General features: G+C 40.8%; 1 non-coding gene across 1 annotated transcript; it reads left to right on the plus strand.

Moving 5' to 3' along the window:
- The first annotated feature begins 14,053 nt into the window (after positions 1-14,053).
- LOC138388711 (U4 spliceosomal RNA) lies at positions 14,054-14,191 on the plus strand. Its single transcript, XR_011234208.1, has one exon. It is a non-coding gene; the product is annotated as a U4 spliceosomal RNA (small nuclear RNA).
- Positions 14,192-14,777: the final 586 nt, after the last annotated feature.

Consider the following 14,777-nt stretch of genomic DNA (forward strand, 5'->3'; position numbering starts at 1 on the left):
CAAGGAAACTCCTCAGCATTCAGAGAGCTATCCAATATAGAAGGTTCTTGTTTACCCATTCACACACACACACACACACACACACGCGCACACACACAAAAAATGAAGTCTTGTTTGAATTATCTGATTTTACCCTAATTTATACTGATAAGAGTACAATACTAAAGACAGTAAGTCCTTTCTGACTTTCACCACTTCTAATCCAAAATTTCCCTGAAAAGAGGGAAAGAGGAAATGCAATCAACAAGATATTTCATTTTTAAAAAACTTTAGTTAACCGCAGGAAAAATTTAACAATATAATCTGCATCAAGACTAAGATTTGCAGTTCTAAATAAAGTACATATTTGATTCTCTCTTAATGGTAGAGATTTAAAAAAAGCACACACTCAAACAAAATACTCCATGTAACACAAATCTACTAAAAACATACTTGCAGTTTTGGCTTCTCTAAAAGGATATTCAGCCAGATGTCATGGCTCATACCTGTAGTCCCAGCACTTTGGGAGGCTGAGGCAGGAGGATCATTTGAGCCCAGGGGTTTGATATCAGCCTGGGCAACATAGCAAGACCTTGTCTCTACAAAAAATTAAAAAATTAGCCAGGCATGGTGGCATGCACCTGTAGTTGTAGCTACTCAGGAGGCTGAGGCAGGAGGATCGCTTAACCTCAGGAGTTCGAAGTTGCAGTGACCTATGCTAGTGCCACTGCATTCCAGCCTGGGTGACAGAGTAAGACTCTGTTTCTAAAAAATGAAAATAAAAATAAAAAGGATGTTTTACGCAGGCTACATATGCCTCCCATCCACCATCGATGAGAGAGAACAATATTACATAAGAAGAATGTGGATAAATAAAATCCCATTAAAATAAACTTCAAGAAGGGAATCCCCAAATTCATCCTTGGGTTCAAGTAGCCACTTCTCCCTTGATGCTCCTAAAGCACAGGTAAAAGAATTCCATCTTATCCCGTTCTAGGAGGCAGAGACCTGTTTTACATATATAGATGTAACCCTAGTATCAAAGACCAGCAGGTAGTAAATATGCAAATATTTGTTATGTAATAAAATAGCCAGGATGTTAATTACAACCATTCCCATTCAAATTATTAGAAAGAAAACAAAATATACAAGGTCTGGAAGTCAACAGCTGAAGACTTACCATAAAAATGAGTTTAAAAATATAAATAGTATAAACCAGGAGCAGTGGTTCCCAAATTCTGATCATTGTATAATGGAACTGCACTGATTAACAGTGGATTTTTGTAATAGGTAAATCCCAAAACAACAGTTTATTTTTATTTCAAGCTTACATGAAGTCCAAGAAATCCATATTAATGATCAACTGGGATAGCGAGGCGGCCAGAGACAACCCAGGGTGACAGAAGTTCAGCTCTATTTGGTCTACCATTTCCAGAGTTGTTCTGGCAAACACCACCTAACCAGCAGGTGGGGAAGATTGAGGATCTTTCAAGGGAGGTTTGTATTTGCCAAAGCTGAAGTAATACTCAACACTCCTGCTTACTATCCTATGGCCAGATTTCAATGATATGGCTATCCCCAAATGAGGGGCTAGTAAATGTGAGTTGGGTCCTGGGAGAAAAGGAAATAAGCTTTGTGAAGAGCAAGCTTGTCTTTACCACAAGAGGTTTTAAAACACAGATTCAGGGGCATTACCCCAGGTGATCCTCTTTCAGCAGGTCTAATGGGACCCCAAGAATCTCTATTTAAGCTTGCCAAGTGATTCTGACATACACCCAAGTAAGGAAATGGTGGCTTAGAAAGTAAAGAGCTTGGGGCAAATAGGAAAAACAATTCCATGGAAAAGTTTAAAACAATATATTAGATAAAAAGAAAACTACAAGGTAATGAGAAAGTGAGGCTTCATGCCTTAGAGAATACAGGTGCAACTTGGAAAATTCTTTCCTGCTTTTGGCCTGTGATAGCAGTCACTCATGGCTTCCCTCCTAACTCCAGTAGCTTCTTCTCAGGCTTTTTTTTCCTCCACTTATTCCATATTCTCCATTATACCCTGCTTGGCTATGAGCTTTTATCATTCTTTGAGTGACACTGTTTGCTTTAATTACCACCTAAAAGCACTTTTCTTTGAGCCCAGCTTCACATTTAACTGCCTACTATAACAACGCTTCCCCATTTAGATGTCCCACTAGGACCTCAATATACCCAAAACTGAATTCATCCCACCTTTAAACGAGCTCCTCTTCTAGCATGTTCTATCCACTTAGACCCTCTACTCAAAACCCTAGGAGTCATGAAAGATTCATTCTTCTCCTTCAGCCCCTATAATCCAGTTAGCAAGTTCTAACAGTTTTACCTCCTAATTATCTCTGAAATTCATCCCCTTTGCCAGTGTCTTAGGTCAAACCCTCTCTTTTCGAATGGATAGAACTTCCCACCAGTTCCCCTGCCTGCAGCTTCACCCTCAACACCAATCTACATTCTACACTATTTTCCTGAATTCATTCAAAATGTCAATTTGGCACTGATTCCCTGCTTTGGATCTTTCAGTGGCTCATCACTGCTTTCAGAATAAAGTTCCAACTCCTTAGAATTCAGCAAACAGGATCTTCATGATCTGGGCCCTCTCTCCAACAGGGTCATCTCTTGACGCTCCAAGCTCCCATGTTGCCACTATATTTACTTCTTTTTTTTTTTTTTTTTTTTTTTTTTTTTTTGTTGAGACAGAGTCTCACTTTGTTGCCCAGGCTAGAGTGAGTGCCGTGGCGTCAGCTTAGCTCACAGCAACCTCAAACTCCTGGGCTCAAGCGATCCTACTGCCTCAGCCTCCCGAGTAGCTGGGACTACAGGCATGCGCCACTATGCCCGGCTAATTTTTTCTATATAGATTTTTAGGTGTCCATATAATGTGTTTCTATTTTTAGTAGAGACGGGGTCTCGCTCAGGCTGGTCTCGAACTCCTGACCTTGAGCAATCCACCCGCCTCGGCCTCCCAGAGTGCTAGGATTACAGGCGTGAGCCACCGCGCCCGGCCATATATTTACTTCTTGACAGTTCTCCAAAGACATTCTTTCATCCTTTGGAGTCTGATATAGCACTAGATGCAAAATAAAATCAGAGTCAGTCAAATGAATGTATAAGCAGTTATGTTGCATTTGGGATGACACACATGTAGCTAACTGGAACTATCAAACAAACTAATGTGAGAGAGATTAGAATTTAGGTGAAAACCCAAAACCTGAGCCACGGATTTGGGAATCACCATTAAAGAAATAATATTTTGGAAATCTTGAGAATGAAGCACCTCTGACAATAATACCATCTTTGGCTGAAACCAGGGATTTTTCCTCCTAAACTTTTATTATACTCAAATAGCTACACTGCCCAAGATGAGGACTAGTATTTAACATCCATGTTTATGAAGCTAACAATCAACAAACTAGGAAAAGAAGGGAATTTCCTCAACCAAATAAAAGCTTATGAAAAAAATCACAGCTACATTATATTTAATGTTGAAAGACAAATGATCACAAACAAGACAAGGATGTCCACTCTCACCACTTCTACTCAACATCGTATTAATACTACAGGTTCTAGTCAGAGCAAGTAAGCTAGAGAAATAAAAAGCATCTGGCTTGGAAAGAACAAAAAAATTATCTCAAGTCACATATATAATCTTTATATAGAAAACCCTCAGGAATCCACTAAAAAACTATTAGTACTAATAAACAAGCTCAACAAAGTTGCAGGGTACAAGGGCAATATACAGAACCAACTATATTTCTATACATTAGCAATAAACAATACGAAAATGAAATTAAGAAAAAACATCCATATAAAATAGCATTAAAAAATAGCAATTAATTTCACAAAGGAAGTCCAAAATCTGCACTCTGGAAACTACAAGCTATCACTGAAAGAAAAATATCACCTAAAAAACCTTAATAAAGGGAAAGCATCCCATGTTTATGGACTGAAAGACTTAATATTGTTAAGATGGCAACATTTCCCAAACTGATCTACAAATTCAATGCAACACCTATCAAAATTTCAACTCTCTTTTTGGCAGAAATTGACAAGTGGATGCTATAATTAATATGGAAATGCAAGTGACCCATAAAAGCCAAAATCTTGAAAAACAAGAAGATAGTACGAGGACTCATACTTCCCAATTTCAAGCTTACTACAAAGTTACAATAATCAAGACAGTGTGGTACCTGGCATAGAGACAGACATACAGACCAATGGAATAGAACTGAGGTCCAGAAATAACCTCACATTTATAGCCAACTGATTTGTGTGATAAGGATGCCAAGACAATTCAACTGGGGAAAGAATAGTCTTTTCAACACATGGTACTGAGACAACAAGATTTCTACAAGCAAAATAAATGAAGTTGAACTCCTACCTTATAGCATATATAAACTTAACTCAAAATGCATCACTGACCTAAATGTAAGAGCTAAAACTATAAAAATCTTTGTATTAGTTCCCTAGGGCTACCGCTACAAATTCTGTGGCTTAAAACAACAGAAATTTATTCTCTCACAATTGTGGAAGGTAGAAGTCTGAAATCAAGGTGTCCTTTCGAACATTCTAGGAGAAAAATCCTTCCTTGCTTTTTCCAGCATCTGGTGGCTCCACGAATTCTTTGGCATGGAACAGCATGACTCCAATCTCTGCCTTCATCTTCAAATGGCCTTCTCCCCTACATGTCTGTGTCTGCCTTCTCCTTTTCTGTTTCTGTTATTAGGATACTTGCCATTTGGATTTAGGGGCCGCTTTAAGCCAGGATGATCTCAAGAGCCTTACCTTAATTGCATCCGTAAAGACCCTTTTTCCAAATAAAATCACATTCACAGGTTCCAGTGGATAGGACTTGGCCATATCTTTGCCGAGGGGGGGGGGGCTACTATTCAAACCATTACATTCTTAGGAGAAAACACAGAAGCTTCTTAACTTTGGATTAGGAAAGGATTTCTTAGATATAACAGCAGAAGCACATGCAACCAAGGGAAAAATATGTAAACTAAACTTCAACAAATGAAAAACTTTTATGCTTTAAAGAATACCATCATGAAAGTAGGAAGACAACCTACAGAATGGCAGAAAATTCTTGCAAATCTCATATGTGATAAGGGACTTGTATCTAAAATACATAAAGAATTCCTACAACTCAGTAATTGTGATACTGTGAAACATATATTTGGTCCTCCTCCCCATTTCCTGATTTATAGTTCCTAAAACCCTTGGAATCTCCTAAGTGATAAGATTATCTTTTGCATGCTAATGAGATATCTCCCAACCCCTAGACAGCTTCAGGATGGGGACTCATTACCTGAAGGACCAACACGTGATTAGAGCATTGGTACTTCCAAACTTACCTCCCAGCCTCTGGGGAAGAGGAGGAACTGAAGGTTAACCCGATCACCAATAGCCAATGATTTAATCGATCACGTCTATATAATGAAACTTCCATAAAAACCCAAAAGGCCTGGATTCAGGGGGCTTCCAGGGCTGAATGCATGGAGGTTCCTGGAGGATGGTGTGCCCAGAGGGGGAGGGAAGCTCCTGCCTTTTCTCCCATCCCTCACCCTATGCATCTCTTTCCATCTAGCTATTCATATGTATCCTTTTGTAGTATCCTTTATAATGAGTAAACATAAAGCGTGGCTCTGAATTCTGTGAGCCGCTCTACCAAATTAATCAAATCCAAGGATAGGGTAATGGGAACCCCAATTTATAGCCACTCATCAGACGCACAGGTAAAACAGCCTGGGGCTTGCAACTAGCACAGCGGTGGGGAACCTGCAAACTTAAGTGTAGCCTTTTGAACAAATCCAAATTTTACAGAACAAATCCTTTTATTTTTATGAATATACTTTTGTATATTTTAATTTTATTTTTTAAATGAATGTATTTAAAATACCAAAGAATAAGATAAGATTCAACAAAATAATCCTCCCAGATTGACCAGCACAATTAAACATTAGTAAACCATAAGGACTAAACTGATGGCTGCTACACTCATGATTTAGTTCTAACTTCCCCCACCTGACTAGCACCACTACTGCACGAGGCTGTTGGCAAGAGTTTATTGGGGTCGAGTACACCAGTCTGTTCAGCTTTTGACAACAGTGTACTGTGTTTCTGTTTGAAGGGGAATTTGTGAACAGTTGCCCAGCTCGACGGTATTTTTTAATTGTCTCCTTAACAGCCCATTCTGGCAAAGACAACCAAGAGAACGCTGAAGAAAACAGATTTTTTAATGAGGATTGGGAATTGCAGTATTATATTGTTTCTGCTAAAGATAAGATGATTTGCTTGCTTTGTGATACTGCAGTATCAATATTAAAGAAAGTCAATGCTCATCAGCATTGTAACACTATTAAGGAACACAAGTAGTTTAAATTAGAGGGAGTGGAGCAAAAGGTTGTACTGCAGAAATTAAAAGATGAAAAGCAAAAGCAAAGACGCTTCTTTCACGCAGCAATAAGACATAGAAACAATGTCACCAAAGCAAGTTATAAAGTAGCTTATATACTGGGGGCGCGGGGAGGGGGGGGGGGGCCGGGGGGAAGGGAAGCCATTCAGTGATGTAGAAGTTGTGAAAAAATGCACCATCAAAGTTGTAGGATGCTTAGACCCTGATAATGTTTCAAAGTACAAACAACTGCCTCTCTCAAGGAGAACCATAACTGATCAACAGCATGAATTAGGCCTCCACTTAACAGAACAACTTCGTGGAATACTTCAAAAGGAAAATATACATCATTCAATTGCTTTGGATGAATCAACTGATACTAACTTGGCTCATTCTGGTCATAACAGAAGATTTTCTTTGCTACAAAGAGTTACTCGATTTGGGCACTCTTACAAACAGAACATGGGAAATAGATACCTTCAACAACTTTCAAGATAAACGTCATGAATTTGGACTGAATTTGATAAATTTAGTGAGTGTACATACAGATGGGGCACCTTCCATGACAGGAAAATATGAAGGGTTGATTGCACAGATTAAAAAAAGTATTAATATTAACAGATCCAGATGCTTTCATTTCTTTTCATTGTATCTTGCACCAGCAAAATCTCTGTGCTAAAGCTACTATTTAAAGTGACACTTTGCAACAAGTTAGAAGTATTGTTAACTATATTCCTGCAAATGCAACACTGCGTCATTGTTTAGAATGCTAAAATTGAACTATGAGGTATTCAGTGTGGATTTGCCTTATCATTCTAAAGTGAGCTGGCTATTGCAGGTAGATGACATTTTAAAGTCATTGTTTTGATGCTAAGAAAGATCCAACTGAAATATGGAAAAACGCAGAATACCCAAACCTTTGACAATATATCCCAAAAAATGCTTTCTTGCTGTTCAACCGCTTATTGCTACGAATCCACATTCTCCTACCTAACCCAAATCAAGACATTCTTAAAGTTACAAATGACTGATCCCCATCTAGAGGATCAATTGAAACTGCAGACCTCCATGCTGCAACCAAATATTCAAATGCTTTCCAACAAAAAGCAGACATAACAAAGTCGTTAAAAGGTTACTTTTAAAATTAACATAGTTTTCATGTTTTGAAATTAAGTACATAGTAGGTTAGATTGTTACAAAATAATGTACATTTTGAAGTATATCTAATTGAAGTTTCTTGAATATGGCCTTATTTGATTACAGCTATTTAATAAATTAATGTGGACTTCCAAGATATGCTAAGTGAATGAAGTCAGACACAAAAGGCCTTATATTTCATGATTCCATTTATAAGAAATATCCAGAATAGGTAATTCATAGAAACAGAAAGTAGATTAGTGGTTGCCAAGATCTGGGGGGAGGGGAAATGCAAAGTGATTGCTAATGGATAAGAGGTTTGTTTTTGTAGTAGTGAAAATATTCTGGAATTAGATGGTGATAATGGTTGCACAGTTCTGTGAATACACTAAAAACCACTGAATTGTACCCTTTAGGAGCATGAATTTTATGGTATGTAAATGTTACCTCAATTTTTTAAAGTATATGACCACTTTGGCTATTTTATCTCAAAGAAAACTTTTTAATGGAAATCTTATTTTGTAGTTTGTTTCTGCAAATTGATCTAAAACAGCAGTTACAAACTGGTTCCTTATTAGCCCCCTTTTTTAAAACCTCAGTATTGGCTGGGCGTGGTAGCTCACACCTGTAATCCCAGAACTTTGGGAGGCTGAGGCAGGAGGACCGCTTGAGTTCAGGAGTTTGAGACCAGCCTAGGTAACACAGTGAAAAATCTGTCTCTACAAAAAATCTTAAAAATTAGCTGGGTATGGTGGCATGTGCCTGTAGTCCCTGCTACTTGAGAGGCTGAGGTGAGAGGATCACGTAAGTCTAGGAAGTCAAGGTTACAGTGAACTATGATTGTACCACTAAACTCCAGCCTGGTCCAGAGTAAGATCCTGTCTCTAAAAAAATAATAATAATCATCATCATAATAAATAATAAAAACCACAGTGTTAATTGTTGCCAATGGTAGTTACCAACTTGCAAACATTTACAAATACCTATAATGAGAGATGCTGCATAACAATCTGGATTTCTGACTTTCTAAAAAATCAAACACACTCATTTCTAAAACTACTAGGCACACCTGCACTGTAACAATGGCCTGGATCTGAGCAGCAACTAACATACCTGATCCTATTTGCCATGATTTCTACACCTTCCTATTGTCTTCTAAACACTGAAGCCAAGTGTCAGTTGCCATTTAGCTTCCCAGTTGTGAGTTTGTGACCCTAATCTAAATAAAGACTTTCTAACTTTCTTATTAGGATGTACTGCTGATAAATTAAAATGTAATCATGGATCATTACATTTCTACTAATTGCAAAGACAAAAATGACAGTGATATCTGTTTTTAAAAAAAACCCTGCCATTGGTACAAATTCATGCTGCATAAACTAAAGTGAAATAATTCAGGAAAAAAAAACTCAAGTTATTGGTTGGATATGAAAACAAATTGTTTCATTTACTGATCAATGATTTTATATTTAAACCATCTAGAACTTTCCTGATGTTTAAATACGCAAAGAAAAACAACCCCTTCTCATTTGTAGCTTCTATGTATTAAACTCTAGTTTGCAAAGCTAGAAGAAAACAAAATACAAGGTAAATACGGAAATAGACCTTGAAAAGTAAGAGTTTACTACTTCCTATCTCAAGTGTATATAAAGCTTTTGAGCTAAAAGCTACATCAAGTACCTCAAACTTTAAAATTCTGTGTACTTTTCCAGATCTTCTCCTGTACTCCAAATAAAGTAATTCATCTAGCTGAACTGCTTTTCCTATAGGTGGAAAAGGTTAAGTGTATTTGCATTCCATTTCATTTTTACCATCACTTTTAATGGCAAATAAAACGTCAACATATAAGATACCTTCTAAAAACAGCTATTCCCTTTAAACTAGGCAAAACCAAACTTATTGCACAGTTTTCCAAGAAACAGACCAGATGGGCCAATTACTTAGTAGTTTAGAGGTAAACCTCAATGTTCTTTTTCTTCCTCTGATCCATGCTCTTTCATTAACTTGTCCAAGTATCTTCGAGTTTACAAGTGACATTTTTAAAACTCAGTATTACCCAAGTATTAATGGATATTATATAAAACTGGAGTAGCACCATAATTGCTTCATACTTTCAATTCCTAAATATATCAATGCAAAGGTGCAACTGGATTTAATGTCCACCTGAAAACAATCCTGTTTGTGTTTAAACCTGATAGTGAATGAAACAGGATGCTCCCCTAAAAGTTCACCAAATTCCTTATGCACAGTAATGTAAATCACAAAAATAACTTTTTCAAAAATGTAGGACTAGAAACAAAAGAAAACAAGCAATCATTACCTCAACAATTAGAAGCAGATTGGTAAAGATTAGTGGAAAACCTAGATCTTGAGTTTCACACCATTAAGAGTATAATATACATTAATAGTACAGGGATCAGTAGTATATGGTTTATGCTTTAACTAAGCTTTACCTGTTATTCTTTACCAGTGCTGTCTCACAGAACTTTCTGCAATGACATAAATGTTCCAATGTCCGTCCTGATGAATGAAATAGCCAATAGATACATGTGGCTGCTGAACACTTGACATGTGGCTAGCAAAACTAAGGAACTAAGCTGAATTTTAATTAATTTAAATTTAAATTGCCACATGTGGCTAGTGGCTATTTGACAGCACAGTTCTATAATTTCAAATACAAGGTATAAACTCGACTGAATGGTTTTTGAAAGTATCATGTCCTGATATTAAAACCAGCCAAAATCCTCCTGATACCAAATGATACACAAGGTCAACGATCAGCCTAAACATGAAATAAAATCCACTTATGAAATGAAAATTTATAATATTAGATTCAGAATTTAAGGTACAATATTTACCAAGAGATAATATAAAAAGTATGTCTCAAGTTTTTCCCCACTGTTTTTGCAAAAGGGGTATTCACTTTCAGCAACTCAGTTTCCCAAAGCATGCAAGTTACTTTCCCTTCAAATCTGTTCAATATCTTCTGTTCAGAAAAACAAATGGCAAAAATAAGTTCTCTGTACTAATAATTTCCTCGCGACTTGGTAAATTTCACACGTTAATTTTCCTTTTCCTTAAAAGAGAGAAAAACATGTTTGGAAGCTGCTGCGCCTCCTGAAAGCCTTATTACCTATCTACCCTGTTTTCAAATGTACGAATCATTCAAATATAGCTGCGATTTTGTTCCTATACAACAAAGTATTTTTTCATTCCCATAGTGTCACAAAGTCTTTTTGGCACTTCGTATTTTTTGACCAGTTCTTTTTAAGTCAAGAAAAGTAACCAAGATGGTGCACAAAATGACAAACGAAAACAAGTCTGGGAACTTGCACATTGAGTAACTAGTCCCTAAGCAGAATCAACTGCCTTTAACCCGGAGAGAGTGTGCCTCGAACAACCCAGCGAAGCAAACAGAAAAGCAAGGTCGTGACCCTAGGTCACGGCCGCCAGCACAGCTCCCGCCCAGCAGCGGGAAGCCACCTGTTAGGCCAAAGCCTCACCTGGCAGGAAAGAGGAGGCGCCTACCCAGCAGCTCGCCGGACGCGAGGGCGGCTAGCTTGGAACCCGCCCCTCTCGCTGCAGTGGCTAGACCCCCGACGGCACGTGGGCTTCACCCGGGCCCCGGCTGCTCTGACAGGCGGGTCGCCCGCGGCCCCCGGCCCGCCGCCTCGCGCCGGAGGGCAGGACCCCCGATTCCTTCGCACGCACCCCGCCGAGCGGGCGCTCAGGCGGCCCACACTGCTCTCCGCCCTGCTTCCCTTTCTCCCCCGGCTGCGCGATCCCGCCCTGCAGCCCCTCACCTACCTGGTCGCGGAGTTTGAGGAACGCCATGGCGGTCGCCTCCGCGCCCACTCCAGCCTGCGCCGCCGCCCGGCCCACCGCTCCCGCCCCAGTAGCCTCGGCCGCTGCCTGGCTGGGGCCGGCGGGTCGGCGGCCGGCTGCACTGAAGAGACCGCGGGCAGGGGGCGGCGCCGCCTCCCTGGCCGCCCGCCGCCGCCGAGAGGTGAGGAGCCCGGCCGGTCCCGCCTCCTCCTCCGAGGACTCCCCGCCCTTTTCCTTCCTTTCTTTCTCTCTCCCTCGGCTGCCTCCCCACGCAACCCCCGCCGCCGCCGCCGCCGCCGCCTCCTCACGCCCCCTTCCCGAAATACCCTGGCAGCCCCCGCGGCCGCGCCGTTCCAGCCCGCGGCAGCAGCGGCATCCAAACTCCACTCCACAATATTACCACCACCGTCCGCCGCGATTGGCGGCCGCGCGGGGGAGAGGCCAGAGTAAGCCGAGCGCCCATTGGCCACGCCGCCGCGCTCGCTCGTGCCCCCCTCCCGCGGAGGGAGGGGGCGGGGAGGAGGAAGCAGCGAGGGGTGGGCGCTGAGCCGCAGCGCAGGCGGGGCGGGGGAGTGGGGAGGGGAGCGCAGCCCGGGGAGGGGCGCCCAGGTGTCGCGGCTCCTGGGCGCGCGCCCCAGGCGTGGTGGGCGGAGCCCGGGGGCGGAGATGGGGGACAGAAAGGGGACAGAGGTGGCTAACGGCCGGGGATTCGCACGTGGAGGTAGAGTGCAGAAGCTTCCCTAAGCCCGGGGAGAATTTGGGGGCCGGAAGGAAAGTGAGAGCTGGGCACCTGGGGGATGCTGTCTTCCTGGGAGTGGCGAGGGGAGAGGGGGGAACAGGACTCGCACGTGGAGGGAGAGTGAGAATGCGCCCCTGGGTTCGGGGAGGATGAAGGAGCCAAGGGAGTGGGGTAAGATGTGGTCACAGGGTGGGCTGCTGCCCTCTCGGCGGCGGCAGAGCTGGAGGGGAAGGACGGGTGATGCTGGCACTCCGGACGGAAGGGCGTCGTCTCTGCAGCTGAACAGGTTGTGGACGCCGGAGCCTTTATCTGCCAGCAGTCCCAATCAGAAGCAAGGTTGTGTGTGGTTCTCGTCTTGAAAACCATCCTGCTAGGGTTGCTTTGCCCCTCCCCTCTTTCTTCTTCGGCTTCTGAAGGGGTTTGCCTCCCACTCTAGAGAAATCAATTAAAAAAAAAAATGTACAGGATTTCCAATAAATAGCATCCTTGGATGTAGGAGAAGAGGAATGACTCCCTCACCCTGCCACACACACACCCACGCCACCCCACAGCTCTAAAACGGCTTTTCTTTCTAAGGCAGCCGCGCGCTGTTACCATTCCAGGCTTGTGTGGGAGAAGACTGTGGTGCGCCTGTGTCTATGAGCCCGGGCGGCTCCAGCCCCTCGTTTATAAAAGGTACAGATGGTTAGGACGCAAACGTGTGACGTCAGGCTTGGTTTAAAAAGTCCCCCTTTTGCTACATCAGTTGTGTCTCTTGGGGCAGACTTTATTTAGACGATCGATCTGAGCCTGATGGCAGTCTAGAGAAATGGGGATCTATGTCAGGACTGTCAGTTTATTGTAATGCTGCACTTATAACAAAAAACTTATTTGTAACCACGTGAAAATGAAAAGAGTGAGAGATCAAAAACATTGCTGATTAACTAATATTAAATACTACGACCCTTCCAATATTCTTTGACATATACATGCTATGATTTTATTGAAACAATTTCTTAAAATTATATTCCTCATCATAAATGATATCTTCTACTTAAAATGGAGGCATTCCCATAACTGTGAGCTAACAATCATTAAGAGATAAAAAGGAAGTCACAGTGCTCTTTGGATTCTCTTCAGTACTTCTCCCCTTTCCCCTGTACTTCAACTCCAGCAGATAAAATAGAGATACTATTTGTCACCCTACTCCTTATCAGTTCAGTGAGGCTGAATGAGTTAATGTGAAAGTATTTGAGTTCTCTAAAACAAAGGTGTTGTGATATTACTATTTTGTGATTACAAGTCATCTTTTTAAATGATTACCCATGTGCTGTATACAATAGAGTTCTAGCTTAGTTAAGGAGTGTAAGAATTTACCGTCATTCATACCTAAGCTTTTGAGCCAGGAATTAATACATGCCCCCCCCCCCCCAATAATCTGTCCTGTAGGTTAAAATTTAGAATTTAAAAGCACCACAGGAACTTGATTAGGAACATGGCAAAGATTAACTTTTGGGAGAATGCAAGTGCTTTTGAAAGTATGAATTTACATTATGGACTGAATATGCATTTTAATAGGTTTTGTGATTGAAGCTAATGAAACTTCAAGGCTCTTCTGAAATTTTCTAATTAACAAAAGTTAGTGGAAATGTTTCATAGTGTACCATCTCTGCATTATAGTAGGCTCTGAGCTCTCCTGATAGAGGATGCTTCAGACCTATATGGGTTCTCACCCTTCTCCACCCTGAACACCATTTAACCTCTCTGTGTCTCAGTTTCACCATTCGGAAAAAACTAAGTTTAACATTACCTGGCCTACTCATCTTACACAGTCAAATAAGATAATGATATGAAAGGCTGTGGGAACTCTGAAGTACCATTCAAATTTAATATTATTATTATAGCAACTACATTTCCATAGCTGGTGAGAGGGTAACAGCTATTTATTTTGAAAAATAGGAATAAAAAGTTTCCGCTTTGCGCAGTGGCGGTATCGTAGCCAATGAGGTTTAGCTGAGGCACGATTATTGCTAATTGAAAGGAATAAAAAGTTTATATAATCAAGCAATAAAATAAGGACCCTGTTCAAATTCTGATAATATTTTAAAATCATTATTATAAGGTTATTCCTGCTTATTATAAAATATTCAAATATTAAGGGAATCCATGGCACAAAAAAATGACCATATCATCAAAGCCAAGGGGGCCAGAAACTTAAATATTGTCAGTAATCTGTTTTTCTTCCTCTTTACCTATTTCCTGTTTTCTACATGTCACTTTTATTCTCCCTTACTGCAGCCAGCAGCTCAACTCACACATTTTAAGTACTCTGCAATCATAAAAAGAAATGAGCCAATACATGTGACAGATCTCAAGTAATGACTAATTGCTTGGGCTAGACTCATGTGCCCATACCTCAGACAATAATTACTGCAAGGTACTATATATAGTTGATAATAGCCTCCATTCAGAATTCATGTCTAAAATGGTAGAAGTGAAGGAGAAAGAGAAGGAAAGATGTCATACAGATGTGACCACCAGAGAAATTACTGTGAGCTAGGCAGCCACACCAAATTTTATTTGCTGTGCTAATACATGTTGGGTACTTGCTTAGCACCTTATCTGCTTTACTTCATTTATGTTTTTTGTTAACCTTTTTATGTTGGGAAATGGACTCAAAGAAGTTAATTGTTCCCA

Source organism: Eulemur rufifrons, chromosome 7, assembly GCF_041146395.1.
Source record: "Eulemur rufifrons isolate Redbay chromosome 7, OSU_ERuf_1, whole genome shotgun sequence".
In the NCBI taxonomy this organism is placed as follows: Eukaryota; Metazoa; Chordata; class Mammalia; order Primates; family Lemuridae; genus Eulemur; species Eulemur rufifrons.